The sequence below is a fragment of the Cupressus sempervirens genome, chromosome 8 (genome assembly GCF_028749045.1).
Source record: "Cupressus sempervirens isolate cs-2001-9-10 chromosome 8, ASM2874904v1, whole genome shotgun sequence".
In the NCBI taxonomy this organism is placed as follows: domain Eukaryota; kingdom Viridiplantae; phylum Streptophyta; class Pinopsida; order Cupressales; family Cupressaceae; genus Cupressus; species Cupressus sempervirens.
Genome location: NC_143125.1, coordinates 422,002,531 through 422,017,455, shown reverse-complemented (window position 1 = coordinate 422,017,455; position 14,925 = coordinate 422,002,531).

The window sequence follows — 14,925 nt, the reverse complement described above, 5'->3', positions numbered from 1 at the left end:
TCAATCTGACATTAGTACTGTCATGGCTCTCAGTGCTAGGTCAAAATATCATTCATGTCATTCAATCTTTGACGTTGTTGAGGCTTTCAATGTCAAATCACAACATCATCAACCATTTTAATAATATTGACAGTGTTCGTCGGTGTTATTATGATCAAACCTTATCAATCAATTTCAATCCTGTAGCATTTACAATGTCGGTTAAATGTTACATATCAACCAATTCATGTCATGTGTCATTGGCATGTTATCAAATTCAATCAATCAATTTGACCATGGCTTTGGTCTACCTTCTCATCATCTTATTTGATATCCATCATCGTCACATTTTCATCAAAAGATACGGTTGCATTCATTTAATCAATTTGGCCAATTATCTACTAATTTTCTCTATAGGATTAAATAACCCATAATTTAATTCTATTATTCTCACTAATTATTCTTCCTGATTATCATCCTCAATTAATTAATTTTATTAATTAATTGATTCATTATCTGCAAACCATGGAAATTTATAATTTCCTAAGTTCTATTTTCCATCATTAATTCCATTTTCTACTAATTCTTATTTTTTGGAATAAAAGGATTTTTAATTCAAATATTCCATAAAATATTTCATCATCATGACACTTGGATGTGACACCTCGTGGATTCTCCTTTGACACTTGGCTGAGATTTGTCATAATCAAATATTATTACCCCTTACGCATGTCCCTATTTGGCTTATTCGTCATAGATTCTTGGCTTTAAGTGGGTTGAGGAATCTTATGACGCATCATAGATTCTCTTCCAAATTTGACTCTCGTGTGTCATAGAATCTTACTTTTGGCATATTCTGTCATATGCGTCATAGGAATTATTATTACCTCTTACGCATGTCCCTATTTGGCTTATTCGTCATAAATTCTTGGCTTTAAGTGGGTTGAGGAATCTTATGACGCGTCATAGATTCTCTTCCAAATTTGACTCTCATGTGTCATAAAATCCTACTTTTGGCATATTCCGTCATATGCATCATAGGAATCTCTTGCCACATCGCATGTCTGTGGGTGACAAATCCAATGCTCTCACCCTACATGAAAATTATAAAATGGACACCCTTCCTCTCATTTCGGATCTAGGATGCTTAAGTTTTGAAAATCCAAATTGTTGAATCTTTGAGTCTCTACTTCTTTGCATGTTGCATTCTCGCTATCACATTAAATCACACTTCAAGTATTCTCATGGCATGATCTACATCATAGGCTTTGGCTTCGATTTTGTGTGCACTATAGGCAACTTTGGAGCTACAATCATTTGGAGAAGAAAGAAGAACATGAGAGCTACAAACGAAAAAGGGGGTTTCTATTGCTTTCTCTATTAGTTTGCCTTTCATGGTAGACTAGTGGGTGCTAATAACTATTGATTGAGTTTGTGATTTTCTCATAGTGTGTTATGCTTTTAACCCATTTTTCTGCTCCTACATTTGGTGAACCCGACGTGAACATGCATATCTAACTTGGGTTTTCTTGTTTGTGCTTGTAGGTGCAAGGAAGGAGCTCACTTGGAAGGGTATAACAACTATCTGCTCTTCCTTTTCACACATAGATTAATCAGGGGGTCCAGTAAAATTCTTATATGTTGTTGTTTCATACATTCTGTTAGCTTGTTGTCCTAGGGTGCACTCTGCTCTATCAGGGCGCACTTGGGACCCCTAGGAGTAGTTTTAGGAGCCCAGAAGACACCAAAGCCTCTTTCTGTTGTTTCCAACTTACCAACTGCGCCCATCTGGGCCCCAACTACGTCATTGACACACTCTGCACTCTTTGGTCGCACTTGGGAGTGTAGCTCTGAAAATTTCAATTTTTGGGTCTTGACTAGGCACCCATTTCCCCACACCCTGCACCTGACTTCCCAATTGCGCCCTAAAACTACCAACTGCGCCCAACTGGGCCCCAACTGCGTCATTGATGCAGTCTACACTGTCTAGGCGCACTTGGGGATGTTCAAAGCCATTTTGGCCTTTTGGGGAGCAATTTGCACTGTCGAAGCACACCTAGGTTCACACTAAGCACATGCACCAATCAAAATCTGCATTTCAAGTTCCTATCACTCTCTAGCACATAGATTAGGTGATTTTGTGTTACTGATGATCTATTTGCAGCATGTGACGATCGTGGGATGAAGACATGATCATAAACTACTAATGCTTTGTTTGTAGGACGTTGTCGAAGACTTTGTGTGTCTTTCAAAACTATGTGTGTGGATTTCCTAGATTAGATAACATTTTGTTTGGTGCTTAAAAAGAACCTTTTTCTTTTCTGCCTAGCGTGTCTACGGTGTTAGATCCCTAGGAGTTGCATTGGACGTATCCTCTCCCCTTGCCATTTGTGGATCTTGGGTGTAAGAGAAATCCGTGTAACTTCTATAGGAGGCTTGTCTTGGACCGAGATACTCGATATTGGGTATGCCAGGGGATGACCTCAGAGCGGTAATGAGCCAAAGCCAGGTCAACGTTCCAGCCGCTATATAAAACTCGATTACAGTGAAAGTTGTGCCGACGGTATTGCTGCATGATAGCTCTCCTCTAGTACCCTTGTGGTGCGTCAAACCCTGGTTCTCGGGGCTGGGAGACCTTCTACGAAAGTTTATCATTAACTTGCCGAACGGAATGCCTTACTAAAAACCATGTTTTAGTGGCCAAAATCCTTTCTATCCACTGGCTCAAGGGGTCACCCATGCCCGTGAAGACATCCTACATTCTCATGGTCCTTAGCAGAGGCAACAGTCCCTTGGGAAGTCATGCCCCTTAGGAAGCGGATCTTGGTAGCCCCGAGAAGTGAGTGCGCTGTAATGGGGAGCCTGTGGTGCCAAGATCCTAGGTTGTCCGCTCTGGATAAGCACGGCTGAACTTCGGTTCAAGTAGGAATTTAGTGGATACAGTCTTAAAAGCCTAGGTTGTGGTGTGTTTGTTAACTTTTACAACAGTTATTCTTGTCTTAATGTGTCTTGCGTGTGTGTAAAACATAATCAAGATAAAAGCCAAATTGTTAAATTTACACCTTGGATATCATTTGAACTTGTCAAAACCTCACACATTGCCAAAACATTTCAACTTTTATCAAACTTTGCAAACATTGATTCAACACACTCGAACCTTGGAAAACATGGCAACTTGTGCTCTTAAATGTGCTTGGCAAAACATAGATCTCACACTTGCATAGATTCACTTGCATTCACCCTAGTCTAGGCTTCATTTTTACATCATATAGACTTCATATTGCACCTTTTAGTCCTTATTTAGTATCTATTACTTTTCATATTGCATCCATTTAGGTCCAATTTTACTTTCCTTAGTTTTTACATTCCCATCTCAGAATCAGCACTTTGCATTCACCACCTTGCATCTTTGCATACCTAGTCATCATCTTGACCACTTTATCCATCATTTTGGGTGTCCTAACCATTATTTTGAGCATCCATACTGGCCCTAACACTGTCCTCTACCATTACCTCTCTCTGACATCAATCTTGAAATCATAGCTTCCAAAATTGCCTCAGTTTCAGCCCAGCTTACCAACTGCGCCCAAAAACTACCAACTGCGCCCAACTGGGCCCCAACTGCATCATTGACATAGTCTGCACTTCTGGGTACACTTGGTGTTCCTGAGATCCAGTTTTGGGTTCCAGATAACATTTTGGGGCTTCAATAGTGTCCTTAGGTACCTGGTTAGCTCCCCTTGCACTAGCTTGACCAGATCTACATTCTACAGCACCTAATTGTCATCACCTTCACTTAAGACACCATTCTATATGTCATTTTTCATCTCCCAACCCATCCTAACATCAACCCCAGCATCCTGGCTTCCTGGCATGTCAGTTTGGTAACCATACCCCTCAGAATCGGCAAACATTCTTCCTAGCTTACCAACTGCACCTAGAAACTACCAACTGCGCCCAAACTGGCTCCAAGTGTGTCAATGACGTAGTTGGTACTATTAGGGTGCACTTGGCACTGTTACGGCACACTTGGGTACCTACATGACCATTTTGGGCCTCCGAACTACACTTTAGGACCCCAAAACTGCATCTAGGAGCCTCTAGACCTCCCTGTTCTACACTTGACCCAAAACCGCATCTTGCACCCAAAATCCCCTCTTGCATCATAGGAATTGTCCATATCACATATCCGCTCAGCATCACCATCATTTTGAGTCCTCAAAACCTCATTTTGAACCCCCAAAACCTTTGAATTTAGTCAAAAATCTAGAAAAAGTATAAGTCTTAGAGTATCTCCTAGTGTTGATGGATAATGGATCTTGACTAGTCCTTTTATCTTTGCTTATCATTTTCTTTGGTCAAAATTTATCTATGTCTTGATATATTTGACCTTTTTATCTTTTATCAATTTGATCTTTTCGTCTTTTATCAATTTTTGGTCAAGATCCAAAGTCCTTTATCACAAGGTTAAACTCTTAGGCAAAATACTTTCAAAAGGTTTTATCTAAGTTCAAAACTTTCCATATACCCTTGTCATAACATAATCATATCCCTAGCATCCCCAAACATTATTTTGACCTACCCTAATGGTATATCCGCTTCATATTGCATTGATCAAAATCCTTAACATCATTTTCACTACCAATACCTATCAAATTGTCCATCAACCAAATTACCTTCTTGAGCATTTACCCTCATTTTGCATGTCCCAAACGTCATTGTGAACCCTAGAACATCATCCTTTGCATGATACACCTTGCATACATCAACCTTTAGTACCCTTAACAAGTCCAAAACATAACCCTAATTGTCATTTTGCATACCTTAGAGTCATTTTCATCCCCTCTAGTCAAACTTCAAAACATCACCTTGCATTTTGCATTTGCATAATATCCCTAGGACATTTTCACTTTGCACATCAAAACCATAATTCATTTAGCATTTCCTCACATTTCATAACATTCCTAAACAATTAAAAAATCCCAAAAACACTCATATCTTGCATACCCACCACTCTTTGCACTCTTAGGTATCATGCCAGCACTTACTAGGAGACAAGCAGCTCAGAGACCAGAGGAACTCTATCAACCTTTGTTTTCTGAGGCACAAGCACAACCAAAACCTCATCCAAGACAAAGAAAGAGCAAGAAAATCCAACAAACCTTTGACGAAGACCAAATCGAGGCATTACAACCATTACTATCAGACCCTTTGAATATGTATCCGCAAGATCCTCATAATCAAGCTATGGCACAACAAACCTTGAACAATGCACCTACCATGAGATTTCCTCCAAAAACTTCCACCACACATGGGATGGTTCAATGAAGTCCTAACTTTGAACCTATATTCGTGCCAATGCCACCAGGAAGAGGAAGTGTACCAACCTCACCTGAAGATAAACAATCACATTTCTTTGAATTCAGCCAACCTAACACATCAAACATACAACAAGGTACTGTACACCTAAGTGATGACTCTAACACTGATTATGGCATCACTGATGAAGAAATGGCTAGGGCATGTCAAGACAAAAGTTTTCGCAAGAACTTCAAATGTTTGGCAGCCCAAGAAATTGTCAAATTTAACCCAAACTTGGAAGGTCCTAGGTCCAAAAATCAAATGAACACAACAATTGAAAATATCCAACCCATGATAAATTTGGACTTAGACAAGGGAAAACAACCTTTGGATTTTTCAAACACAATAATGGCACCTATAAGGTCCCATCAAGAACCAACAATTGAAATCCTCCAAAGTACATTTGAACACATCAATGTTAACCCCTTGTTCGACGAAATACCACCAATCCCTAAACACCCCAAAAGGACATTAAGACTTGATTTTAGTCACATGATGGAACAACAAGATGCACCTAAAGGGACTCGTGCTCTAGGGATGCCAGACATGCCTTCTTTGGAGGCAAATCAATAAAGTACACCTTTGCTCCTAACTTTACCAAGTGCTATGACATCAAATGCTATGGAGCCTCTCATAAATACAACATGTGAAACATCAAGTGCAACCATCCCTATGGACACACAAAGGAAAAGTCTTATTGACATTACACCCATTCCCAACAGGGACACATCTCATAGTCAAGTCAATATGATGTCACAAACAGGAACATCTAACACACAAAGGTACCAAAACCACACTCCAAACATGACATTCAATTCTCAAGGGCTTAGTCAACCCCCACGACAACAACAACCTACAGCCAAGGCGCAACCAAGTATACATCCACTTAACACACATCCCACATATCAACAACAACATCAACCACAACGACAACAACCTCAAGTGGGGCAAACATCCAACATTCCTAATACGCAATCTCATGTGAACCCACTTGACTTGCACACAATTTATCAACAACAATTCCAACAACAACGAGGAATGTTTGCTAAACAACAAGAGCAACTCAATCAATAGTTGGAATACCAAAGATGCCTTGAGCAACAAATCACATACCAACAAAATTTGTTACAACAACAACAAGTGCCACATCAAATACCACAACAAGTTCCCAAACAACAAGGACCTTTCTATCTTCAAGGTGCCAACTTACCTCCACCACCCAATGACACTTCATCAGACTCATCAAACACAGAAATGTCAGAACCAAGTAGACATAGTTCTCGCCACAGCAAACTATCTACTCATAGACACAAAAGACTTGAAGGAAAGACCATCATGCAAAACGCCAATGAAGAACTATTACAACAATTCAAACAACTTTCCAAACAAGTTGAGGCATTGGGAGTCCAAAAGAAACAAGCTCTATATACTGAAAGAGACCTACGTCTTAACCCATTCAATAAAAGTCTGTATATGCCTCCATTCCCAAAACACTTTGAAGCTCCAAGGTTTGAAAAATACTGAGGAAAAGGCAATCCTATTGATCACATCCGAGAATTTTAAGCTTCATGTACTGAACTCAGTGATGAACCCACTTACCTTATGAGATTGTTCCCTCATTCTCTAGGTGGGTCTGCACTTGAGTGGTACTCCAAACTTCCTGGTAATATCAAATCTTGGTCAGAGCTAGCAGACAAGTTTATCTCCCACTTTTCCTTTAACATCACAAATGAGGTGACACTTTTTGATTTGTGCTCAACTAAACAAAAGATAGGAGAATCATTCATCACATTCTTACTGCATTGGAGAAGCTTAGTTAGTCAATGCTCACTAGACATTCCTGAAGAACAACAAGTAAACCTGTGCATTGAAAACTTAGTCCCGAACTTAATGTATGAACTCAAAATCAAGAGTTCAAGCACCATTTCTAAACTAATGAAAAAAGGGGCTAGTACTGAAGATGCTCTTATCCATAAGGGAATCCTCAAGATAAACAAAGAAAACACAAACACCAACTCGTCTAATGACAAGGCAAAAATTTTCTCCAAAAACAAGAATGTGACTAATGATGGCATCGTGGATGCTCGCACAATTAGCACAGCACAACCTCAATTGACTTTGAAAGGTGTAAACCCTACAAATTCACAAACTCCTAATCAAACAACACCTCAACAACAGAAAACTGAGACTTCCACACAAGACAAAAGACATCTTAGAACCAAGGATAGAAAATTCACACCATTGGGAATACCACTTGAGACTTCATTACAACAGTTACTGACTAATAACTTCCTGCAGCTACCCCCAATCAAAGATGAACCATTAACTAAAGCAGATTGGTGGGATGACAAAAAGTATTGTGATTACCATTGCACCAAAGGACATAAGACTTCATCATGCTTCCAATTGAAACATGCAATATAAGACCTTATTGATGATGGTGTCATCACAGTTGATCCATTGTTGTTAGCATCCAACTCTGATCATATTATTTTCAAAGATCCCTTGAGTAATCATGACAAAGAGAAACCCTCAAGTTCAAACTCAAACTCACAAGGTAATGTGAATTACACACGCACCGACTATGACTACACCATCAATTGCTTTAATGAGTCTGACTTTCACATATCCACATTCACATTGAAGGCTGAAGACCCTCATTGTGCTGTCACTACATGTCGTAGCAAGATCACCCTACTTGGAGCCCCATCTAGACCTACTGCTTCTACTAGACCTGTACCCCCATCTAGACCTACTACTCCTACTTCATCTGATTATAGCCTTGTTGAACAACTCGGCAAAACCCCTGCACAAATATCCATTTTGGACCTACTGCGTGCATCCCCCCAACATCAAAAGATCTTGGAGCAAGCCCTTAAAGAGTCAATAGTCCTAGATAACATGGATGTTGCCCAGTTCCAAGCCATGGTTGGGAACCTATCTGCGTCACAACATATCACTTTTTCACCCCGAGATATTCCTAAGGACAAACCTAACCATAATGATCCCCTTTATCTCAAAGTCTTCATCCATAATGCCAAAGTCAGATGTGTCTTAATAGATGGAGGAGCGGGACTGAACATCTGTACTCTTAAGGTTGTCAACAATTTGGGTTATTCTGAAGATGATGTGGATCCCTCTCAAAGAATCACAATAAAAGCTTATGATGATGGTGAATGCTTCTCTAGGGGCATCATCACATTACCTGTCAGAGTTGGTCCAGCTACTGAAGACACATTGTTCCATGTCCTAGACATCGAAATGAATTGTAACATGATACTAGGACGCCCTTGGCTTCATGCTATGAAAGCAGTCCCTTCTACATATCATCAATGTTTGAAGTTTTCCTATCACAACATAGAGGTTACCATCCCCGGTGATCCAGATCCTTTCCAATTTTGTGCTAATCTAAGAGATGCTACCGCATTGCGAATCCCAACAAACAATGAAGCACAACCCACAAATCCCTCTAAGTATGTGGATGTCGATATACTACTCAGTAAAGCCAAGGAAAAGATGAAGATTGAAGACAATGGGTGTGGAGAGTACTTTATGTCTCAAGTCTCTCACATTAGGGAGTCACCACTTTCCCCCATCAGTACAAAAAATGATACTTCTATCAATGAAAATACATCTGTATGTATTGAGAAAGAAAAAGTAGAATGAGAACCTAATTTGATATCTCCTAGCAAGTATGGACTTGGGTTTACCATCATGCAAAAACAAGGCTATGATGGCTATAGTGGTCTTGGATCTCAGAAACAAGGAATCATTGAACCTATCACTACAGAAGGACAACCTCTTAGTTTGGGACTTGGATTTAAACCATTACGAATAGGTCCTCCTAGTACCACGGTACCTACATGTAAGACTATGGTTGTTTCGAATGATGAAAAGGCATCTGAGGATATCCCTCCCGAAACCAACAATCCCCTAGCCTCTAAGCATAACCCCAATGACCCAGTTGAATCAGTTACCCATATATCTACCTTCAACCAAAGCCCATTCAACACTGATGATGACATCTCCTCAAGTTATCCTGAACCTTTGGATTGGGACCAACGTGGACCACCAATTTTTGATCAATTTGATGATTATGACACTCTTATAATAGACTTTGAAGGCATTATGACTGAAGATCATAAAGAAGCAGTTCCTCCTAAAGAGAACACATTGGCATATTTTGGCGAGCCTACTCCACCTTCTAGTTACAAAGCAAAAAGAGAAAGAAATAACAAGCATAGGTCTCTTGGTGAAAACCAAAAGGCACCATTAGACCATAAAAAATCAAAAGCTAAGCAGCTCCCAATGATACAAAATGAAAAATATGATGCCATGAATATCATGTTCCAGTGTTCAACATGCCACAAAGTCTTTTGGAACTCTCTCAATCAATGTTCATGCGGAAGGTCGTTGGTCTCAAACCTCCCAACCTTCCCTTATATCCCTTTGTTTATCCCCCAATCCAGCTACCTAATTTGTCCTATAACCAAAATCAATCCTTTATCCAACAAGCCTTTGCATATGTCATCATTAGTGACATCCCACATGACATTTCTATTGACCCAATTATCCTTAGATGCCTTGATTCACAAGAGACAGACATTGTCTTACATATGGTACACGATGGTATATCTCGAGACCTTTCTAGTTGTTTGATTTTAGCTACAGACTCAGAACAAATCCTATGTAGTTATGGTCAGTCATGGATTCAGAGCTCATCAGCTAGCAACACCAATAACAGATATCTTCTCAGCATTTGTCAGTGACATTCTTGATTCCATCTAAAAGTCATGAAAAAATATCAAAAAAATAGCAAAAAGTCATGAAAAAAGCAAAGAAAAAAGTGAAAAAAGTCATGAAAAAATGGATGCCTTGATGAAAACCTGGCAAATAGGCGTCTTGGCACAAAAAATTTGAGTCAAGAGAAAAATTTCGTCCAAAAGTGAAAACCTGGCAAACAGGCGCTTTGGGCAAGTACCATGGTGAAAACCTGGCAAACAGGTACCATGTGTAATCAGTTATTGCTCCTCCATCTATCAGGATTCCATCTGGTCTTTTCCCCCTCCATCATTCCTTGATCATATCCTTCATATTGCAAGACATCCTTGGTCCCTTATCATGGCTCACGAACTGGTCAATGTCCTTTGTTACCTTGCCTAAGTATCACCAGTCTGTACACACTCTGTCATTGGCCTTTGTACATAGTTTGTATCTTGTCTGGGGGCATATTACCTACATAGTGCGTAAGTTTGAATTTGAACTAGGGGCATACCCCTAAGTGCTTTTTATCCATTGTGTCTATCGCATAACAGATTGGAGCTAACAATTCTATATGCTTATACGATCCTGAAAAAATCCCTAAAAATCATAAAATGTCCTGAGAAAATCACTAAAAATCACATAATGTCCTGAAAAAAATCCTAAAAATTCAAATATGATCCTCAAAAAATCACTAAAAATCATAACATGTCCAAAAAAAAAATCCCTAAAAATCATAAAATGTCCTGAAAAAAACCTAAAAATCATAAAATATCCTGAAGAAATCAGTTACACAAAAACATCAAATATCTGAAAAAACCCTAAAAATCACAAAACTTGTCAAAAATTTGCAATAAACATTGTACATTTTCACTACGGATAACCACCCCTTTTGCATAAACACTTGCACTTTGCAAACTAAAAATCAAAGCACTATGCTTCAATGCCAATCACAATATCTGTACAACATGAACCAACAATCAATCCAACCAGTCACTATGAACTTATCAACTGAATCCACAACCAGAACTATCACATTATCAACATGTCGAACACTATCAACACACCTAAAACATTAACAAGAACGTAATAATGGACAAGAATAGTTGTTGGCTCATGCTTTTTAGTGAGTGATTTATTTTTGCTTTGTTTTTTCTTTGATCATGTCTCTATGCTACTCGATGATATAAATTGATCTATGAGCGTGGTCGGGATGGTTCATGGTCATCTTTTTCTATTTCTGTTTGTTACAATGTACCTTTGAGAGTCTGGGGCATGTACATATGCCTTAGGAAGGACAAGGTCATTTTTTGTCTACATCGTGCTTGTTTACGCAAAAGGCTTGCATTTGCGCTTTGGCCCTTTATGCCATGATGTGTTGCATTCCATTTGCCATATCAAAATAAAGCTCCATTTGAGATATAGTGCACTTTCTAGAAGCAAAAGTCTTTCCATCATACTAACATCTCCTCATCTCATCTTTCTTCTTCATCTCATTCTCCATCACCATAATCATGTCTTCTGATTCACCAAATCATCTTCATCTTGCATTCATGCATTCTGGCATCATCCTGCATTGTCAATCAACTTTCTACGGCTTTCCACCTGGTTCAACCTCAGTCTAACATTTGTCTCATCATATTTGACCAAATACGACCATTTTTGATGATTTCTCTCATGTTATGGCATCTTTCCATCATTTTGAGCATGCACGCATAGTTTCAGGTCTACACTCTAGACCTCATAACTTTCACATCTTAGCTCTGATTTATGATTCGTCAATTGCTATGGTTTTGTCTTCTTGTTGTTGATAAATTGATTTATCATATGCTTATCTTAGTTAATTTCTCAAGGGGGCACCCATATATATCATCCCTACTGGGGCATGTTGTGGCTTTCTCGTCAGTTATTATTTGATACAACGCTCTAAATCACATTGTATCAAAGAGGGGCAAAATGTAGACGCTCAAAAATGGTTCGCATCTATGACTTCATCACTTCTTCATACTAATTTTTCCCATTTTCTCATTCTACTAACTTCGATCTTTTGGCCAGATTGACCATATTTCGTCATTTGTATCCCCTTTCACATCAATTTCATATCAACTCGAAATCATATCAAATCAACTCAGAATCACCCCAAATCAACTCAGAATCACTCGAAATCAGTCCTAATCAACCCAAAACATATCAAACATCTCAAATCAATCATCATTTATCCGCTCCTAGGCATTATTGTGGCTTTCAGTGCCTTGAAAACCTACCAACTGATCAATCTTATCAATCTGACATTAGTACTGTCATGGCTCTCAGTGCTAGGTCAAAATATCATTCATGTCATTCAGTATTTGATGTTGTTGAGGCTTTCAATGTCAAATCACGACATCATCAACCATTTTAATAATATTGTCAGTGTTCGTCGGTGTTATTATGATCAAACCTTATCAATCAATTTCAATCCTGTAGCATTTACAATGTCGGTTAAATGTTACATATCAACCAATTCATGTCATGTGTCCTTGGCATGTTATCAAATTCAATCAATCAATTTGACCATGGATTTGGTCTACCTTTTCATCATCTTATTTGATATCCATCATTGTCACATTTTCATCAAAAGATACAGTCGCATTCATTTAATCAATTTGGCCAATTATCTACTAATTTTCTCTATAGGATTAAATAACCCATAATTTAATTCTATTATTCTCACTAATTATTCTTCCTGATTATCATCCTCAATTAATTAATTGATTCATTATCTGCAAACCATGGAAATTTACAATTTCCTAAGTTCTATTTTCCATCATTAATTCCAATTTCTACTAATTCTTATTTTGTGGAATAAAAGGATTTTTAATTCAAATATTTCATCATCATGACACTTGGATGTGACACCTCATGGATTCTCCTTTGACACTTGGCTGAGATTTGTCATAATCAAATATTATTACCTGTTACGCATATCCCTATTTGGCTTATTCGTCATAGATTCTTGGCTTTAAGTGGGTTGAGGAATCTTATGACGCATCATAGATTCTCTTCCAAATTTGACTCTCGTGTGTCATAGAATCTTACTTTTGGCATATTCTGTCATATGCGTCATAGGAATTATTATTACCTCTTACGCATGTCCCTATTTGGCTTATTCGTCATAAATTCTTGGCTTTAAGTGGGTTGAGGAATCTTATGACGCGTCATAGATTCTCTTCCAAATTTGACTCTCATGTGTCATAGAATCCTACTTTTGGCATATTCTTTCATATGCGTCATAGGAATCTCTTGCCACATCGCATGTCTGTGGGTGACAAATCCAATGCTCTCACCCTACATGAAAATTATGAAATGGACACCCTTCCTCTCATTTCGGATCTAGGATGCTTAAGTTTTGAAAATCCAAATTGTTGAATCTTTGAGTCTCTACTTTTTTGCATGTTGCATTCTTGCTATCACATTAAATCACACTTCAAGTATTCTCATGGCATGATCTACATCATAGGCTTTGGCTTAAATTTTGTGTGCACTATAGGCAACTTTGGAGCTACAATCATTTGGAGAAGAAAGAAGAACATGGGAGCTACAAACAAAAAAGGGGGTTTCTATTGCTTTCTCTATTAGTTTGGCTTTCATGGTAGACTAGTGGGTGCTAATACATGTTGATTGAGTTTGTGATTTTCTCATAGTGTGTTATGCTTTTAACTCATTTTTTTGGTCCTACACAAAGTCAAGCGCATATTGTTTTCCCCATTCAAAGCTCGGGCACCAGGGAGAGTAGATTGATTGCTCCATTTCAAATATGGGGATTTAAGAAGGCATAGCTTCTATTTACAAATTGATTCAAATATACATATAATATATTTTTAATTACATAAAACCATGACCCATGCCATAGGGTTAAGAAGGCATCCCTAATTATTTAAATGACCTTGTGAATTTAGTGATTTCTTCTCTACTCAAGTGATTATGTGGTCTCATACCATAAGGTTAAGATAATTGTTAAAGGTTTAGAAAACAACATAGGGTAACTTTTAAAATAGCTTAACTATAAACACATTTTACCTTTGATTAAACTTGTACACGTGATAAAATAATAATAGGAAAATTTACTTAAAACTATCTAAACAAATTTTTCTGATGTTAATAGTAAATATTACCTACAACGTTAATGATAGTTTTTATCCTCTCGTTCCCTGCAAGCTTCAACTATGGGGTGAGCTTATGAAATTCCATTAAGTATGATAGCAACTAAGTCAATCTTTGATCATCTCATATGTGAACATCATGTCCATTTTGATCATTAAATAACAATCTAAGTTGCTTTATTATATTAGAAAATCTTAAAACAGAAATTATTTCAAGAGTCAACATGTTTGTATAAAGGGTGTTAAACTAAATCTTACCAAATTGATCTCTACTTCAAGCTCAAGTTACCTTGATACTATTGATTTATGGAGGAGTAAACTAGATACTGAGAGTGGCGGGGGGGGGGGTTCATAGATTCATCCACATCCAATAATAACTTATGCATACAAATCTCTAAATGTAAACTTTGTTGTAACATGTAAATCAATTCAATCACATGCATGAAAGTTGTTAATGTATAGATTAGTTAGACATAAATATTGAGGTTAGATTTTAATATTATCTTGTGTTCATATTTATGTTTATTGTTTTACTTTTACATATAAATGCAGATATAATATATAAATTAATTCAAGTGAAACTTTATCATAATTGGATACCTATACATCATATTAGTTAAGGTTATAAACCACTGAACATATTAATATAATGGTGACTATTCAGTCATGCACGATAAACATG